The sequence below is a fragment of the Musa acuminata genome, chromosome BXJ2-1 (assembly GCF_036884655.1).
Source record: "Musa acuminata AAA Group cultivar baxijiao chromosome BXJ2-1, Cavendish_Baxijiao_AAA, whole genome shotgun sequence".
Taxonomy (NCBI): Eukaryota; Viridiplantae; Streptophyta; class Magnoliopsida; order Zingiberales; family Musaceae; genus Musa; species Musa acuminata.
The window spans coordinates 34,319,466-34,340,809 of NC_088338.1; the positions used below are offsets into that span (position 1 = coordinate 34,319,466).

The 21,344-nt window shown below is 33.6% G+C and overlaps 1 pseudogene; it reads left to right on the forward strand.

Annotated features, from left to right (window-relative positions):
* Positions 1–10,485: 10,485 nt before the first annotated feature.
* LOC135598179 (helicase-like transcription factor CHR28) lies at positions 10,486–20,802 on the forward strand (annotated as a pseudogene).
* Positions 20,803–21,344: the final 542 nt, after the last annotated feature.

The window sequence follows — 21,344 nt, forward strand, 5'->3', positions numbered from 1 at the left end:
CTCATTGCTCTAAGTATGCATTTCTAGATATCTAGAATCTAGGAGTATATTATTGCTTTGGCTATCATGAATATAGAAATTCAGAAAATAGATCTTTCTGAGATATTTTTTTCTGCTGTTATGTAGTCCATTCTCTAATTTTATATAGGAAATATTTTATTGATGTCAGTCATCTAGTTTTACGTGGCATGTCATATTTAGTAATTTGTGCATCTCTATGTATTTGTCTCGTTCAAGATTCAGATTGTTCATTGTACCAACAACAACAAGAAGTGAAGACATCATGGGAAGCTACTATCAACAGTGGTGATTTAGATTTATTTACTCTCAAGTGTTGGTGCTATCAGTTTCTTTGGTTATGTTAATGTTGCTATGAGCTGGGAACTAGGTCAGAAATTTGTTAAAAAAAATTGAAGAGAATCTTAAGAAGTGAGAAATCATGAAGACAAATGTTTGTCTTTAAATATTTTTGTGGTTTTAAATGGAATATTAAATGCAAAGCTACCTTTCTTGTGATCTTAGAGTTCTCTCTTGGTGATTGTTATTTGTCATAGCTTGATAAGGATTAGTAACCAGGTGACACTCAATATGGGTTGTTTCTCTTTTATTTTCAAAATTTGCTGTCAAATAGATGCTAATATAGACAAATTCCAATGATTTATGACCTCTCCTCGACCTTGAGGTGTTAATGTTGGTGTTTGTCTTGATGAAATTTGGGACTCAATTGTTGATGGTTTCAGTTTGGTCATTTCTCAGATGATGGCGATTGCAATATGTGGATACGGAATTATGGAATAGTGTCACTTGGTAGAATGTCTTTTCTTTGATTATTAGCTCTTATGTTATCTAGATTCAATTTCCAATAGCATTTTGTAGAGCTTGTGATCAAGATTTTAGTTATGCTCACTGATCCAAAGTTTTTGTTTAGGCTCACTTAGCAGAAGAGAAGCATAGTTGAAATTTGAAAAGATCTACCAAGTTTTCTTTCAAGTCTAAAATATCACATTCTAAATAAAGACCTTAATGATGTTTGATGATGTCTATCATCTATTGTTTGGACTCTGGATTAAAGTATTTCTTTCTCTTTCATTCAAATTTATTGATGATAAAAAAAGACTAACAACTTGTTTGTATACCAAGCGGAACATGTTGGTATACTATCTTATATACCAGTACCATACTACTCTGATATATTATTGAAATTGATACCGGACTGAGATTGAAAATATTGTTTTTTGGTGTGTATTTTGTTTATTTCAATTTGTTTACAAGAGTAGTTCTGATGCAATTTTATGGGCATTAACTTTATTTCTGGTAACATGTGAAATTTTACTGCAAGACCACTACGTAGTTTGCCAACATGGCAACCAATTTTAGTTACTAAGACTTTTAGTTAAAAGTAAGGGCTTTTCAATTTTATTTATTTTGAGTTATATGAATGAACAAACACTGTACTTTTTTTCTCATAAGTGGACAAATTTAAATAACCAAGCTGATATGCTAGACATTGTTTGTCAAAAATGAACTAACAAAATGAAAGAACGCATGAAGAACTCGCAAGACTCTGAACGTTTACATCTTGGGGCAACGTATCATTCAAACCAGAAGCTTAACTTAAACACACACTTTACCTTCATTTGAATTAGTGAATTGGTTACCCCCCTCTCTCTCTCTCTTTGTTAAGCCTTCCGAATTTGTTAATGAAATATTGCAAATTGTTTTGAAGAGTTCAATTATTCCAAAAATTACTTCAATGTATTTTAGTGGTATACTAAGTGAACTGATTTTGCAAAAAATTTAGAAGTCATATGTTATTTTTTTGTTGAGCATGCATATGGATTTTAAGAGGGAATATGGACATCATTTTTAAGTTCCATCATATTTTTTCCGTTTTTTTCCCCTTTACCCCCACAAATTTACAGCCTTAGCTTGTTAAGGGTCTCTCGTAACTCTCAATTTTATAGAAAATATCTACTATTAGTCATAGCAGACATTTGTTAGCAATATTACAACAAATATCTACTATTATCATAATTGTCAATATTTTCAGCTTCATACAATGAGAGTTTGCCTAACATCACTATGATTATAGATTAAATTGCCATCAAATTGCTTCATGCTTAAAGATATTTCACCTGCAACAACTTTCTCATAGACTGCCATTTGTTATGCTTCAGTCATATGTTGAGGCTTTCCTTTCATTCATGTTATGATCGAGGCACATATCTTGTTTTTTCATTCAGGGACAAAGAGACTTAGAGCATTGATTATTCACTTATTGGAATTTGAGAATCAGGTTCAAGTATCCTATTTTTGGTTAAATCTTTTGGTTACTCCTTTACTAGAAAGTATCTATGGTGGTTTCTCAAATTTTATCATTGACAAGTCTACTACTATAATTAGTTCTCTTTCTTGTTTCTTTAGTTATGTTAATGTTGCTTTGAGCTGGGTATTAGGTCAGAAAAATTTTAGAAAAAATTGAAGAGAATCTCAAGAAGTGAGAAATCATGAAGATAAATATAAATCTTTAAATATTCTTATGGTTTTAAATGGAATATTAAATGCAAAGCTACCTTTATTGTAATCTTTGCGTTCTCTCCTGGTGATTGTTATTTACTGTATTTTGAAAAGGATTAGTGACCAGATGACACTCCCATAATATGGGTTGTTTCCCTTTTATTTGAAAATTTTATTGTCAAGTATATGCTAATACAGGCAATCTAACGATTTATGGACTCTCCTTGACCTTGCGGTGTTAATTGGTGTTTGTCTTGATGAAATTTGGGACTCAATTGTTGATGGTTTTAGTTTGGTCATATCTCATATGGCAAAAATTACAATATGTGGATATGGAATTATGGGATAGTGTCACTTGGTAGAACATTTTTTATTTAGGTTATTAGCTCTTATATTGTCTAGTTTCAACTTCTAGTAGTAATTTATAGTGCTTGTGATCAAGATTTTAGTTATGCTCACTGATCCCAAGTTTTTATTTAGGCTCACTTATCCAAATTGATAGATTTACATGGGCTTTGGAAATGTTGCTTAAGTTAAGTGTGCAATTTGTGTCCTTGATGTTGGAACTATAAATTTTTATGATGTTGTTAGCAAGAAGTTCTTATGAATTTATGATGCAATTATTACTATAGTTAATAAGGTTTTATAATGTGGTATTTTATATTTCTTTATGCTTTAGCTAAATTGACTTTACTCATAACTCGAGACTAAAAGAACATCCTTATGTAATTTTTACGCTCTTTTTTGCTTATCATGGTATTACTTCTCTAAAATAATTAATTTGTAATTCTATGTTGGTAAATGCACAATGTGAAATATTAAGTGCAAATAAAATCTCACTCAAATTGAAATGACTAGCAAAGCAAATTATAAAGGTATCTACAAAGCTACTTGTTAATTGGAACATATTTGTGCAGCATTCAACTGATATTTCAGCAAAATATGCTTCTTAATCAAGTTAAAATATATGAACTTATCCATACATTTTGAAGGTTACACTCAATCAATTACGTTTCGATATGGTAATTTGAAACTTTTATTTTTAGTCTCCATAGGTTGAGCCATTGTAGAATCACTAGATTTGGGTATAAAAATATATGCATAACTGAATCATGACACCTTTGGCTCATATCATAGTCTTTTTTAATCACTAAATAGGAAGCTCTTTTTTATCACTAAATAGAAAGCTAGCAGCTCAGTTTTGATGAACATCTTCTATTATTTGTAAAGCAAATTGTCATGCACTTTAATTGTTTATGTTGTTATTCTTTTATTTTCCATGTAATATGGTATCAAAACTTAAGTTCTGACCCCTATGCTCATCCCTCTTGGACTTATATGCTATGTTTGTTTATAGTTGTTTTTGCTTTTCATATACTTTCCAAGAATGAATTTAATATTTGTACCAATTTTTTCTATTGAACTTATATGATATGCAGTGATATAATACAGAAATACAAAATTTGTTAGTTGAAATATTTAGGAATGTACAATATATTAATTAATGCTAGCAAATGATTGGAATAGTGTTATCACATTGACTTTGTCAGAATGTCAATCCTTGTTGGCGATATATCGAACCAACTCAGGCAGAACATCAATACCAATAAATTGAGGTTTCTTCTCCCCATGTGCCAAAAAGGGCGACGAGGCAATCGGGCCTTTTTTTTTCACTTATATATATATATATATATATATATATATATATATATATATATATAAGAGTAAAACAAAGGGACATCTCTCGTTTTTTTGCCCACATGGGTGAAGAAACCCTCCCCACGCACCAAAAAGGGTGACGAGGCAATCGCCCCTTTTTTTGTTTTATATATATGTATGTATGTATGTATATATATATATAAATATGTATATGTATATATACATATACATATATATATATATACACATACATATATATATATATATATATATATACACATACATATATATATATATATATATATATATATATATCAAAATGTACCTCTCGGTATACAGTACCATATCATACCAAGCGAATCTCAAAACTCTGATATGGTACGAAATTTCAATCCTTATCCTAAATATACATTTATTATTCATTATAACTCGTGTCCTAAACATATATTTGTTATTAATTATAAGTTTTTGACTTTTGTATATTGGATCTTAAGTTGCTAAACTAAAAATGTATGTATTGGAATGAAATCCTACAGAAACAAGATGTAGTCTAATTAGTTTATGTCAATTAATCTAGACAAAAGTAAGCAAATAATGGGTTGGACGGATAGTTTACATTATATGATTCAAGTTTCAAAAATTCTACATATTCTTACAAAACTCTTAGGATATGCTGAAATAAAAGTTGCAATTGATCACAACAAGAAAAAGGATATAACTTAATTCCTCAATCGTATGACACTATTTGAACATTTTTTTTGTATTACAATGTCTCTTTAACTCAAGTCCTTGATAGTGTGATCTATTTAATTGTCTTCTTTTATATAAATTAATATCCGAAAGACTTTGAAGTTCAGAGGCAATTTGTTCTATTGTGGTATAATTGAATCTTCTTTAAAAAAATAAAATATAAATATTTTGTTGGGGATAATATCTTCTTTGTATTATGTATAAATATTGTTTGGTATGGCATTTTCGCCTTTTGTTCTTTTAAAGTACTAACATTTTTTTTATTGTGTTAGGAAATAAAAATTTTTTTTACTTCCATTGGATTTGAAATTTACTTTTTAGTCGATTTTGTTGCCATCTGATGGTCCTTGCTAGTGTATCCCTTGATGGTCCTATAATTGTTCCCGCCCTCACTTTTTTTCTATAATTTATCAATTGTTAAAGTTATGATTATTAATGTCCTATAAAACCAAGAAAAACTAAAAGTGAAATAAATATTTTTCTAAGCTAAAAAATAGAATTAATGCCAAATTGGCTGTTGAATAGGATCATAGAGTAAAAAAGAAGAGTTGGCATCATTATGTAGTTTCACCATTTGATGATGTATGATAATATTTCAAGTTTGCCAGCAGTGGTTGATGATTGTCGAACTATGTTATGCTAGTATAATACTAGCATGGAGTTTGGTTTTATACCAAGGATGTCCTTGAACACACAATCAAGCACAAGGCTTGTTCTAGCCATATGTTTAAACCGTGTTGATCGGCATGTATTGTACTGACATGTCCATCCTGATGTACTAAAAAAACACTTTCTATGACCTATCATAGATGTTATTTTGTGATCCATCTATTACCTTATTGTGAATATTCCAACAATATCAGTTATTTGTACACTTGAATAAAACCCTGATCTCTTGAATTTGATCATGATCATGATAGCAGTTATTGTGAAACTGAAACTTTTGTTTGTTGGATTGGAGTTTTCCTTTTTCTCTAGAGTGCTAATAAAGAACCTACTATTTGAGTGTTCTGATGATATAGCTATGACACAGCCTTGTACAGAGTTCTTTGGAGTGTTGTGCTCAACTCTTATGGGACTTTTATGGACCAATATAACTACTGTTGTGGCTTGGAAAACTATATATTTCTTAATGGGTAGCAGATTATTTTTTACATGTTTCTTAGATACCAATATACACTTAAAATATTTTTCTATATTTTCGTGAAGTTTGGTCATATTAATTTTTCTTACACCCTACTCTATTTCGCCGGTCACCTCCCTCTTTTCTTGAACATGGAAGCTTGGTTCACTAACAATTATGGCCAGGATACACCTCGACTCTATGATTTCGTAGAACTGATTTTACCAAGATTACAAAATAGGATAAGAAGTTGTATCATATATTATAATTTATAGATTGGCCAAGGACCTTGCATTTGATTAGATACTGAGATCTTACTGATACTTATTGCATTATGATCTTAATGTTTTACTGATTTCATCATGGTTTTTTTTTATATGCACAATTGGTCAAAAAAAATCAGTTGGGTCCTGATGCAATACCTTGTTTCTGTAGCAGTCTATGATGGATCTAGCAACAGGTTTTAGTATGAAAATGTCTCTTTGTGAGTTCCACACATTGCAGCTAGCAACATGCATGTGACTGCTCTCTTGCACATTTTCACTATGTTGTTTCTAAGACTAATGAAGTTTTAGCTCCTGATTGTTTTTAAGGTACAATAAAACATTTTCTTTATGGAACCATATATTCTAACTTCCAAGAACCTACAATAGAATATTTTTAGTACCGTATTTTCTGCAGGCACATTTGAGGAAAAGAGCATTTTCTGCTGTTTACTTATGGTGGATCATGTATCTTATACAGGATAAGATTTTTTTCATGCAGCTTTTATGCAAGAAACAATAAGGATCCTACCTATGAATTTGGAATTAGCTATGGTCGGTTTATTCAAATCCTGTGAATGCAAGTCCTTTAGTTCTAGTTACTGTCATTTAGTACTTTTTAGTTCATGAACCCTGTATGTGACATCCATCTTTCATCTGTGTGTGCTCAAGAAACTGTGAATTTCGTCACAATGCCCTAGTTATTATCTAAATTTTATCCACTTCCTCCTGAATAAAAATTCAAGAAAAGAAAAAAAAATCTTGATACACTTCCGTATGATAGATTATGCACTTATTTTCATGCTTCATGTTTGGTTGACTCTATTCATAATGCCCTTACCAGGTGTTTCCATAATCTACTAGCCGTACTTTTGCTATTTTGAAGCAAAGTATATAATTTCGAATGGTATATGATCCTGTGATTACTGGAACAAAGAATACAACTTCTGAAGATGCTTATGATATACACTTGGAGAAATAGTAGAACTGTTGTATTGAATTCAATGTTATACTTACTGCATTACGAAGGCCTGCCATTTTTCCTTTTGTGGAATCTGAATGGAGACGTGGATCTATTGCAATAAGGTCTCCTGTAATAGCATATGATAATATCATAGAGAAAATAAAAAAAACTTTAACATCTTTATAGTTTATACTTTATAATGCTTATTTTTGGAGATGCAAAGAGAGAATGAAGTGATCGGTGAAGACTGCAGTTTAAAAAGATGTGAGAGAAAAAATAAAAAGAAATTATTTTTTGGTTTTTTTCCCTGCAACAAAAGGAATCTTATCAAATGCACCTTGTTGGTTGTTACATTACTTGGTTTTCATTTAGCTGACAATATACTGTCTTCACTGTCTTTCTATATTGCAGTGTACTCCTTTCTGTTTTGGGGCCACATATGCCATTTCCTTCAGATATTGACCTTTGCAAATGTTCATTTCCTAAAGTGGCTGATCAAGAGTCTTTAGCTGTTTCTTCTGACTCTGTGATATGTTCTCATTGGGCTTCTAGCACATCCAGTAGTCCGGATGAAGCAAAGAGAAAGATTGATGCATCTAAAGCTGCCACAAGAAAAGATGTACTCCAAGATGCTAACCTGCAGTTTGCTCGTAGAGATCTGTCAAAAATTGTTCTGACAAGTGTTTCCAATTATTTTACTGGGGACTGGATCAGATTGAATTCCGGTTGTGGTGTTTCAGAGGTGAATAAGATATCAAATAACAACTTTCAGAATATTGGTTTCTTCGCTGATTACTTGTATTCACAAGCAGATTATCTACAACTTGTAAACTATCAAGATTCGGTATATAGGGCCTCTCAATTTGAACGTTTGGCAGCTGATTTGTGTTCCCAGCATGACAACCCCAGAAAGCCATGAAGCTGCAATAGAAGCCATACTCTTGGCTGCAGAATGTTATGTCAACTCATTCTTTATAATCGATTTCATATGGATGCAATTCAGAGCTTATGAATCAGATGAAAATCATTGGATCCAAATTCAAGAATAAAAATGGATTAGTGGTGTTTTATGAAGACCTTAAGAGATGTAATGTCAATCTGGAGCCAATAGCTTATCTTGAAAGTAAAAGAGATATAACTGTTCTACAAATTCTGCTTCTGCTAAACTGGACCTCGAATCTGAGAGAATTTTGGCTCTTGGGAAACCTTGTACATATTATTTTGAAGGTAATCAGCAGGCTTTGGAAATATCACAAGTCGACATTGAATCAGCTGATGTGGCAACATTGATTAGGCAGAATCAACCATTGCTTTGTCACTTTGTAATCCTCCTACAGAGTCTCCCCTCTTTCTACTGCATTCTGCAACTGAGTTGTCCTGTTCTGTAGAGAATGTTAATGACATTATACTGCAGTCAGCTGCAAATCTTAGTGGACAAATTACAACTTTGTACACCCAACTGAAAGCAGGCAACATACAGCTTGAAATGGAAAAGTTACATGGGCTGCAAAGGTGCTGGGCACTTCTTGAAAGATTAATAATGACATCTTCTGGAAATGATGAACGGACATCGGACATATCCCATTGGCATAAGTGTTGGTTTCATCTACAGAACTTTAGTTCCACATTTATCATGGATGCAGAAAATATCCAGATTTTCAAGTTGCACATGTCCATTTTCTAGATTTTTAGGATGGATGTCAGTATCTTGAAATGCAAAGCAATACTTGAAGGAACACTTGTTTATTGCCTCTGATCTTTCACAAATTTCATCACTTTTTATCAGTTTTTGCGGATGAGTTAGCACTTACCGATAATTTAGTAATAGAATTTTTAATCTGCATATTCATATCCATCAGGTATCAAAACACACTCCCACAGAATTGGAGTCTTCTGATCAGTCAGATGCTAAACTATCATTTCAAGTACTTTTTCCTCATCTGCATAAGTTATTCCCAAACATATGAAAACAGTTTGGTGAGTTTGGAGAAATAATTTTGGAAGCTGTTGATATGCAACTAAACTCTCTTCCATTCAATTTTGTTGTTCCAGATATCCTCTTCTGGTTTGCTGACCTTTGTTTGTGGTCATTATCTAGAAACAACAAGGAACCATCTTCATGTTACAAAAAATGCTATTCCTTTGAGATGTCATGTCGCTAGAAATGCCGAGGCTATTATTTTTTGCGTGCTTGAATCGATTACTGTTGAGCACATGCAAGCATTGGTTAATAAAATGCCCAGGATAACTCACATCTTGATATCTCTTTGTTGGCAAGTAGCATCTGCTATGCTTGATTTTCTATTCAAATTGCCTGAGAACATTACTTTCTCCTATGGTTTCTTCTCTATGTTCTATAATCTTGATCTTCTATTGTAATGCATCAAAAATTTCATAGTATTTGTAGACTGATAAATGGTTATCATCATTATGTGAAAGCAGCATTGATAACCTTAGCGGTAAACTGATAATGAAGTTTTATTGATGGGCTTATTCTACATAATGTTGGGTCATTCAGAACCAGAACAGTCATATGTTGCATTACATCATCTTAGGAGAATTGTTGACCTAGACAACTACAATGGTGTGAATGAACTATCTGACACGATTAAACAAATTTTGGTTTGCTCTCGGTCAGTAGGGGCTCTTCCTGAATCAATAGCTTTCATTTTAGTTACAAAGACATGGGATAGAGTGATGGTAGTAGTATCATCTGACCCTTCAATGTTGTAACGAACATATGCATTGGTGTTGTTACTAGCCTTTGTCCTGTATATAGAAAGAGCTCAACTACAATCCTTTCTATTAGCCACTTATACCATCCTTCAAGAAATGGGCAAAGTTACCAATTCAATGGAAGTGGGTCGTTTAACAAGACTTTCATTCCATATTCTAGCATGTGCATGTCTTTATTCTCCTATTGAGGATATTACTTTGATACCTGAAAGTGTCTGAAGGAACCTGAAGCAGATGAGAATGTCACAGACAACTACTTGCATATATTTCTTTACATATTTCCTGATGTTTGTTTTCAAATATATATTGTAGTGTAACTACTTAAGAGCATCATTCTTATCACATATTCAAAGATATAATATTGAACAATTAATTATATAATTTATATTTCTTGTGTTAGAAATTTGTTAGATGAAAAAATTTTAAACCATTAGGCTATTTAATTTTTTTTTAATTTTAGGCGTGCTTAATGACCTGGAGAAAAATTTGTGCATATATTTGTATATACTTAGAAATGAATTTGATGGTACAAAACCGATATGTTTGTCATATCTATTTAATGGTTGGTTTTATTATCTTATTATGTGAAATAAATTATTTTAATTTTAATTTAATTTTTCACGGCTTTATGGTATGTTTGTTATATATCTTTTTTGTTTTTATTTTTTTATGGAAGGTTATGAAAGAAATGCTATCATCCAGTTTTATGGGAAAGCTAAGTGATCCTAAATTCCAAACCATTCGGGAGAAAATTCTTTAAGTTGGGTACTATGATAGATTTTTTTTTTTTCTTTTATTTATGAAGGCAAGGTATTACCGACCCATAGAGATGATTTACTTGGTTTGAGCACCTAGTGAAAATGCCTTATTTAGATTTTAGAACCAATTAGTTTTTTCGCTAATTCATTCCACTATCTTACATAAGTTGGTCTTTCTAGTACACACTAGTGGGCTCATATCTTTACATAAGTTAGATTTTCTGAAAAAGCCAAATATGATGAGTTAGTTCTGGACACGAATTTTGAGCTAAAGCATTGTTTGTTTTATTATTTTATATGAGTCCCTATCTTTACATATATTATTTTATAAGACCTTAGGTCTACCTAAATATATGGTTCCAAACAAGGTATAATATCGGTTTGTATTATTTATATATGATCCTTTTGGATGATACTAGGTGGTACAGGTCTGTGTACTACTCAATTTATGATCATATCAGACCAGTAAATTATTGATACTAGTATTTGATCAAGATTTAAATTTATAGTTTCAAGTACCATAGCATATGGAGGATACTAGTGATATACACTTGAATTGATTATATATGCATACTAAGTGAGAGAGAAAGTACTAGCACCACCAACTCATCCCACCGTCTGAACTGAGGAGGCCACCTAAGTAAAAGTATGGGAGCCCCCATCAATTCTTTGCAGTTGTCGACAGGAGATTAACCCATGATCCCTATATGTCCCGACTTCCCAAAGAAAGCCCGTAAAACCTACTCTTGGCTGACACCACAGTTGAGAAAGGGCCACACCCTTGCATTAATGATCAATGACATGGTTTGCCTCCCTGACACCTCCCTTTTAGACGACTAAAGGAGGGATCACTCCTTGTCTGACTCAAAGCGACTAAAAGGCTAGATAGTGAACACCATCCCGATCACCCAATGTTAATGTCGACCTCGAGATAACATGTCAGTAAGCCGCCTCCATTAATATCCCCTAACAAGCAAGGTGGGGGGCACCCTCACCAATCCTTGTCCTTGCTATCATGTGCCCAGGTATAAAAACCAAGCCTAGCTAAATAAGGGCAAGAAAGTGAACACTATACTTTTATGAATACTATTAACTCTCTCCTCCCCCATCCCTTTAACTTAAGCATTGGAGGGGTCACGTTGGGACATCCCACAGGCAAGGCGGCCTATCCTCCTAGACCATTGTGGGGAAATCTAGGGGGCGACTTCACATTCACAATGAAAGAACAGAAACTAAAATCTCTAAATTTCCCAAAGATGTGTTCGCCATCGTGCGAAGATTCTTGCGCAAAATCCGTGAAACTTAAAATTGCATATATTAAAGATTGTATTACCTAGAGAGATCGTATATCCCTGAATCCCTATAGATTTGTATGAGAGGATGAAGGAAGTCAAATGCTTTCCTCTCTAGCAGTGATCCACACAGTAGGGTTGCAACGATACTTCTCAAATCTCTAGGCCTGCTATCTGAGGAGGAGAAGGGGAAAGGAGAATAGGAGATGGCAACCCAAAGAGGCTCTAGCCTATGAACCATTGGTTTCCTCCTATTTATAGAGGTATTATATTAACTTAACCCTAATGGATCCTGCCCTATTGGGTATTGGATCCCAATCCAACTACCCAAGCCTTTTAGATTAGTATATCTCTATCCAATAATCTCTCTTATTGGATCTCATCCATAGGATCCAATAATTCAGGGAATTATTGGATATCCATTAAGATAGGGGCTTCGGCGGATATCTCATATTTGAACCTCTACTCATCGCAACGCTTATCATATGTGTGTGACCCTCTAGGCCCAATATCGAGCTAGCCGTGAGTCATTGGATATTCCTCTCATGACACCAAGATCGGATGATCCTCTATCGACACTCAATAGTCCTCGAAAGGTTGGATATCACTCTCAATGACCGGCTGTGCTAGATCTGGAACCTCCAGACCTATAAGTCTAGTATCAAATAGTGAAGTACTTATACACTTAGACAATAAGTTCAAGGTTGAACTTTGGATTAAGGTAGCTACACTTTTTATTTTGTTCTTGAGTTTCAAGATTGTTTTAACTTCCTATTTTGTGCTTTAGTGATTGTATTATGTTCAGGGGGCCTTGCTTATCAGGAACACCCATGCAGAATGCAATTGATGATCTTTACAGTTATTTCCGCTTCCTGAAGTATGACCCTTATTCTGTCTATAGTTCCTTCTGTGCTTCTATAAAATATCCGATATCTAAAAATACAAGCAGTGGATATAGAAAACTTCAGGCTGTCCTCAAAGCTGTACTTCTTAGATGCACAAAAGGTATTTTTAACATTTAAAATTTGTTTTCCCTGGCTAGCAACAAATTTGTTTGCCCTGCTTAATATTAACTGGAACTGATAGATCAGTAAAGCATGTTAGAAACTTTTTTGAATGCCTTACTGTCGATTGCTCTGATTTGTTGGAAACATATTTGAGATATTTTGGGACAATTGAAGGTTTATTGTTTAGCTATTAGAAAATATGGCCATGTCCCATTCCAAATGGAAAAGACTTAGAGATATTAATGTTTTTTGCATTTTTCTGAATATCTGCATGAACAAGTGCCCGGTTGCTGTGCTTAACTGTTTCAGGGTTAGTTTCTTTTATCCTTTCATATCATTTAGCTCTTAGGATGAACAGAGATAATTTGGTTCAATTAAACTTATTCTAAAATATTTGAATTCATCAGACTAATACGATTTAGTTGAAGGATTTAAGTTCCAGTGGAATGGCTGGTGTCAGTCATTGCCTTGCACCAAGAAATCTTTGTCAAAGACCAAAAGAAAAAATGTCTAGTGTTCAGTACTTCTTCCCATGTGTCTTCTTCCGCTATACAACCCTTGGGCGAAATCAAAGAAAAGGTGGTTGCACTGATGCCCCTCTTTCTGGGTATTGATAGCCAGTTGGTTCATTATGGTTAATTCAGTAGTAATGAAATTTACTGAAATTTCAATTCTTGGTTCAGGTGTTACAAAAGGTTAAGCAAGTGACCTGGGAATATGTGGTAGAAACTTTTAGTGCTGAGTGTGGTCTTGATGAATATGCTGTATTTTACGATGACCCTTAGCATCAATGTTTTTCATGGAATACAATTTGACATGTACTCCAAGGTTGTGCTGCATATCAATTTTGGTGCATTCCAGTCGTAAAATACCTGCATGTATTACATTTGTTTATAAGCAGCCAAACGTGTTTGAAGTTCTTGAGTAGGTAATACTCATCTTTATATAAGTAGCATTCTGTACTCAGACATTTGAAAATTGCTTTTATATTGTTTTTATCTACTTTCTGGATAGTGTGCCATATATATTATATTGCATATTATAACTTTTTTTACACTAGTATGAGTTGAAATTTGTGGTTTACTCCCAAGAAGTGGGTTGCTGATGTTATTGTTTTTTGGTTTGATCCTCATGTATGTTATTTGTGACAATATTTAAATCACATGACATTACACCTATAGTGAAATGTCAAGTTTGGTTGCCTTTGGTATCCATGGAACCCATGGTTTTGCTCATAACCAAGACGACTTGTATATACATCCAGATGTAGTATATGTGTAGAAGTTGGACACTAGGTCCGATTTTCGACATTAAATCCTGATCTAAGGTTTTTGTACGAGTGAAAAATGTAGGAACAACTTCAAGTGCCAGCTCTTATTTTGCTTTTCTGTTATCAGATGCTGTATAGTTTTTGATGGTAATGTAATAATTAGATGCATAGTGTAATGATGGAACGGTGACCAATGATGCTAACTTTATGCTCAACACAAGATTCAACCAAGATGATACATTGATGCAAAAATATATTGTCAAAAAACACCTTTTCCTTTATAGGAGCAAATTTGGTTTATTGGGATACTTCGCAGAAGTAGTTAACCATAGAGGGTTAAAAAGTATATAGGCTTTTTGTGCCATCAAGATTTGTTTACAGAATTCTGTTGTACATGAAATCAAGTTTCGTCCAACTTTTGGGAATGATATTATGATCTTTTTGTGCTAAGTGTTCTTTAAGTTGAACATGTGTGCACAATCAAGTAATCATTCTGTTTTCTGCTATTTTGTGAATCATCTCTTTTATTCTTAGTGTTTATTATATGGTAATTGCCCCACTGGTTGTGTTTTATAGCTTTTCCATTAAATGTAAATCATGTTTTTCTTTGGTCGCCTTTGTTCTGTTTTGCTTATCTTTTTTGTTATAATCCTTTCAATACAAAATGAGTGTGGATTATATTTTTTGCTATTCTTTGCCCAGAAGAATAAAAATAGTTGATTTAAGTATATTATTTTGTTTTGTACCACTGTGGCTTTTTGATATTGACCTACTGCCTAATGTTTCTGGTAGCAACACTTATTGACGGGGAGCCCGATTCTCAAGTTACCTCCAAAATCAATTTGCCTGAAAAAGGTAGATTTTTCTCACGAGGAACGAGAATTTTATTTAAAGCTGGAGGCAGATTCACGCCAACAGTTCAAGGTGCTTACCATACAGGAAGTTGGGTTGTTTACTCGGTAGAAAAAGCTATTTTCAGGACTTTATATTGTTGAGGTTTCAGTAAAAGAGAATATGATTTGCTTTTGATGGTTGGATTATAATGCGAACTTCTAATTTGTAGACAAAAACAATGCTAGCTTTCTGCTGTGTTTTATGTGTTTTGGGAGCGTCTTTTATGCAAGTTAAGATCATATTGTTGAGTTAATTAATAATAAAGAGTGATGGCGTGTTGGTCTCCTTTTCGCGTGGCTGAAAATAAAATCTTTCTGTTCTGCTAAGTTGAGTCTTGAACCTGATAGTGAGAACAGTTAATAGTGAATATATCCCAAAAAAATCAGTTCACACACATAATTGACTTATATCAGTAATGTACTATGAAAATAAACATGTCCTAATTTAAATCACAAGGACATCGTTAACTTCTATTTGTAAACATTTACAAATGATTGGTAGATGTTTCATTGTAATTTGATTTTGGTTCTTGCCTTCTTGGCTTATTGAATATTATTGCTTAAGCACCTGTATTTTTCTATATAATTGTAAGATGCTAAGTAACAGAAACTGTTTGGTGTCCTATAATTTTTAATGTTGTTTAGACTTTAGAGTGGGATAACAATCCCAAATCATACTAAACTGGTTTTAAATTTAACTACTACAGATTTTGATTCTTCAACAACCATTAAAGGGGAATTTTTCTTGTTTACTTTGTTATACGGTAAATGCCCTTTGGAATCCAAATTCAAGTAATTTTAAATATAGAATTTTTACATGGTTAAAAAAGTTTTGACTGGTCTTGGTAGTTAATTTGAATACATACAAACTAATGAAACTGGAAGCAAATGATTGTTTGACTGTTTTGGGCCTGTAGATTTTTGAACTTTAAAGAAATTGACTTAGAGTCATTATAAAAATCACAATATAAGAAAGTTGTTTTATAGGTCATATTTTATTTTATTAATTAGAAATGTTTTTTGGTTAAAATCAAATAATTGGACTTATAATTACTTCTTAAAAAAGATATCTTATGACTTGATCTGATGAGGTAACTATCGTATTAACTTCATTGAGCCTGAACCACTAATCTAAAACACTCAAGCTAAAGTTAACAGTAGTACAACCGTCAAATCTTTGTCTTCCTTACTTAAGGGTTTGTTGTCCTTATCAAAACCCAACATAATTTAGATTCAGACCCTAGCATGGTGTATGTGAGACATAGCTTACTAGCAGCTACACATCGCAACATGCCCTTTAATCCCAAACCCATAGATAGTACTTTCCTACTCAAACCTCTCGCCATTCCCAAATATTGGATCGGTTCTGATACCAATTTTTATGATCCGATCTGGTGGAATAACTAGCCTATCAGCCTATTAGTTTCATTAGGTTTCACTGACTAAAACTGCTTAAATTGAAGTTAATAGTAGTACCATCATAACCGTACAATATATGTCAAGAAGTACCTAGCTTAGTCTTTTGTTTATCCTAACAACCACCACAAAGTTCATATCTTCCTCCTTTTTGATCTAGATATACAAGTTATAAAACATCATTTTGTACATAGTTTTAACGAAAAACTGTATTCTTCTTGGTGAAAAACTTTTTGTTGCTTTTTAGTATTAATTATTCCTTACATTATAAGGAGTGCAACTTATTAAGTTGAGACTGTTGACAGGCATATGCTGCTGCTGGAACCTTGAAACAAAACTATGCGAGCATTTTGTTGTTGCTTTTGCGACTTCGGCAGGCTTGTGATCATCCCTTTCTTGTCAAAGGATTTAACTCGGACACTATTGGAAAATATTCGTTTGATATGGCAAGGCAACTTCCTAGGGAGATGCTGATCAATCTACTTAATCAGTTGGAAGGTTCTTTAGCCATTTGTGCTGTGTGCAGTGTAAGTGATATCATGTTACAGGCTTCTTTTGCACTTTTTTTCTCTAGTGTGGTGCCAAATAGAACAAGATAATTCTGCCTAAGCTAATGATTTTTGGTGAAAAGACCTGATGTATAAATATTGGTGACTTTAGTTTTTAAGGTTCTTTAGGAGGACAATATCTTCTTTTAAACATATGCATACCTTAATCGTCATATTGTTTGTAAGATGTACCAAACATATGGTAAACATCCTTTTAAAGCAACTTAACACAAATGTTAGGACACCCACTAATTTTTTGGTTGAATCTTGAATTACCATCCCTTTTTTAATGTATTTAACTTTTTCTTTACAATATTTACCTTCCCTTCTAATAATTAGAATTGATAGCTGAATGGCAAAGTTACATAAATTTATTGTTATGTGGACTTGGAACTTGATATTCTGCCAAGTCATCTTTCTTACTATTTATCATTTAATAGGATAAATCTGGAATTGGCTTCTTGAATCTCAATAACCTTCTTTTGTGCTGATGATCATGAGCATTAGAGAGTGTGTCAAATTCTTGTAGTTTGAATTATTGGTTTTAGGGATTCAAGTTACAGTGGCATGGTAGTTCGAGCTTTGTTAAGTGACCGGCATAGCGTACCAGTGTACTGCCAGAACAGGAAGGAACCAAGAAACCAGCATGAAAACGAAAGTATTACTTTTCAATGATCTTCAGGCTACTTATATAATTCTTTGGCCTTTCCCTCTGGTGGTACTACAAGTTGTCATGATCGAATTTCTTTTTTCACTCATCTGAAACCATGATGTCAAGATGTAATATATAAAGTGGGGCTGAACTGGTTAGTTATGTTTAACTTTTACATATTTGCTCATTCCAAAGGTATAAACTAGTTGTCTTTGATACAACCAAAGACTAGGAATTCCTTGGACTAGGCAGGTGTCAGAATTTGGTGTTTCGCCTAATATAGGTGAAAGGGCATGAGGACTTCTTTGATGACTTTCTGTGAGCAACTTAGGACATTTCTTCTTGTGGGATTGCTAAATTGATTTATATTATGAAGTCTGCTGTGTGTCCATGACACCTGAGATTGTAGAACTTACAATGAAGAAAGATATATGACATTTGAGTTAAGAGTATATCATGCATGGAATCATGGAGCACATGCGGACATAAATATTCTTTATTGCCTTCCGTATCAGTAGCTCCTTCCTACTAGAGCTGCATAAAGGTTTTTTATTGTCAGTTTGAATTGGTTGCTGAAGTGTTTATATTATAATCTACAATTTATATGCTTGATTTGTTACATTGTCTTTTCTGACTTTCTGACATATTTAGTTTTATGACAATGAATGTTTCACAATCAATTTAACAAACACATCTATGCTGCTGGTAATTTGTGTCATAATGTGTTTTCATGATTTCATATCCTGGTGGCAAGTATAAGCATCTAATAAATAAGGATGGCCTAGTGCACAAGGCTCCCATTAGGTCAACATATGCAGCCTTACCAAAAAGGAAAAGAAAAAAACTGCATCCTTTTTTACATGTTTAATTGATCTTTTTTGTAGTTGTCCTGAAACTTAATCACATGTTGCTTATGTAGGACCCACCAGAGGATGCTGTTGTGGCAATGTGTGGGCATGTTTTCTGCTGTCAGTGTATATCTGAGCGTTTAACTGGTGATGAGAACTTGTGTCCTGCACCTGGTTGTTGAGATATACTTGGTACTGAGTCCATTTTCTCCCGAAGTACATTAAAAAGTTGTATATCTGACAATTTTGATGATGAAGCTTCGACTAGTTGTTCATTTGATGATGGATCAATTGTCCATAGTGGTTACATCTCTTCCAAAATTAGAGCAGCTCTAGATATACTAAAGTCAATCTCTTGTCCAAGTTCTGAAGTACATAATCTCATGATATGTGGTTCCAAGTCCGATGCCAATGCTTCTGATCATATTTCCACTCTGTTAAACTCAAATGCTGACATGCTAGCCAAGGCTATTGTTTTCTCCCAGTGGACCAGCATGCTCGACTTACTTGAGCTTTCATTGAATGAGTGTCTTATGCAGTCTCGAAGGCTAGATGGGACAATGTCCCTCATGTTACGAGACAAGGCCGTGAAAGACTTCAACACTGATCCAGAGGTTCGATAATCAAATAATTTATATAATTTTTCTGTACTTGTGGTTGATTTTAGTTTGTGCTTTAATTTTTTCAAGTTGTTGGTTTCTCTTCTTTTTCATTTTTGAAGAATAAACATCGGTATTGTTCTTCAGGTAACTGTTATGCTCATGTCACTTAAAGCAGGAAGCCTTGGCCTGAATATGGTGGCTGCTTGTCATGTAATTCTTCTTGATCTTTGGTGGAATCCAACTACTGAAGATCAAGCAGTTGACCGAGCACATAGAATTGGGCAGACTCGTCCTGTGACTGTTTCCCGAATAACTATTAAAGATACAGTCTCTTAAATTAAATTATGGAGCATGTGACCTGAAGAATCAAAATTTTGAACTCTGGAAAACAGTTATAGACTTTGTAAGTCGTGTCTTTATCTGATTGTTATTAGCTGCTTTAGTTGGTTCACATAGCTAATACGTTGATTTGCTTACCGAATGGATGCAAGGTTAATGTGGAACAATAAGATGCCAAATTTAGTTAATCCCAGAAAAATAGGGGAAATTCATTCTTAGTTGACTTAATGCTAATTCAGTCTTCACACTCTGACCCATTGTTCTGCTTGTGTTAATGCTAATAATGCACAGACCTGTTCAATCTAAAATTTCATATTTGCTGAAAATGATTGTAAGAGTACTATTTGCTAATATCATAAATTCTGATATTCTGAAAATTTTTTCCATGTATGTAGGGTCTTGGATGAATGTAAATAGTCCTTCCCCATAGGGTTCTTGCTTTTCCAATTGGCAATTTATGTTCCTTTACAAGGTTTAAAGGTCCAGTTGCCTGTATGACTAGGCTTAATCATGATGAAGCAACCGCTGACCTTGTAGACATGCTATTTTTAAACAACGGTCAAACCAACATCAAACATGGTATCTTTTGGTAGTACTTTGTATCTAAAGAAGATAATCCAAGCAATGGTTGATAATCATGTGGTAATGTACCATATATCCCATATTTGACTAGGAAGTATTTTTCAGTATTTTTGAAATCTTAATCATGTTTTGTTCTTTCAACTTCATCTCTATAGTCATATTATTGCTATAGTCATATTCAAAGTCATGCATCATTTATAACGTTAATTGCACCATCTGCACTGAAAATATGTTTTATCCAGGAGGAGAAGAGGAAGATGGTTTCTACTGCTTTTGGAGAAGATCAAACTAGTTCTCATGCAACTCGTCTCACGGTGGAAGATCTTAGGCGATTATTTAACTGCTTTGACGACTGAGTTTTCGCATGAATCATGGTAGTTGATTCATATCTTTTTGGATATGAATGAATAGGATTGTTGTTGGCTAATTTTTTGAGATGTGCTCCATCCCATCAGGACCGACCCTTTTCTTTCTTTTTTTTTTTTTTCTCGCTTCCTTTTGTTTTAAATTATAGGTTGATGCTAACTTGTGTAGTTGTAACAGTAGAGTCCAAGAAATGATGGAGCATAAGGGACTGTAAATATATATATATATATATATATATATATATATATATATACTTTTCTGCCTTCATGAATGGGACGTTGAGCATATCATCACTTTATCCGCAGAGCACGTGTTCTAAAAGCTTCTCAGTGGTAATCTCTGCTACCAAGCGGGCCTAATCTACCGCATCCCCGTCGGCAACTGTTCCCCGTGGAAACGAGAAGGCTGCGAATCAAATCAAATAGACTCCCACTTAAAAAGGAGAAGGAAAAAAGTAACAAGATCATTGTTAGAGTCAGCACTGAACTCAGAATCTGCTCTTTTGCTTCACCAACATCAATCACTTAGAAATGAATTGTAATGGATCAACCACCTGCTTTTACTTGATCGAACCTTTGGTGTCTCCGTTGATCGTGATTTGCGGAGTCAGTGCTGCATGTGATGAGAGAACACAATATGCAAGGATCCTGTCCAACATTTACAAGAAACATGGTGCTTTTAAGAGCAAGCAAGAAGGAAGAGTACCGATGGTGGCTCTCAAGTAAACTTTTATTAAAAGGATTGATGTTAGACGTGAGT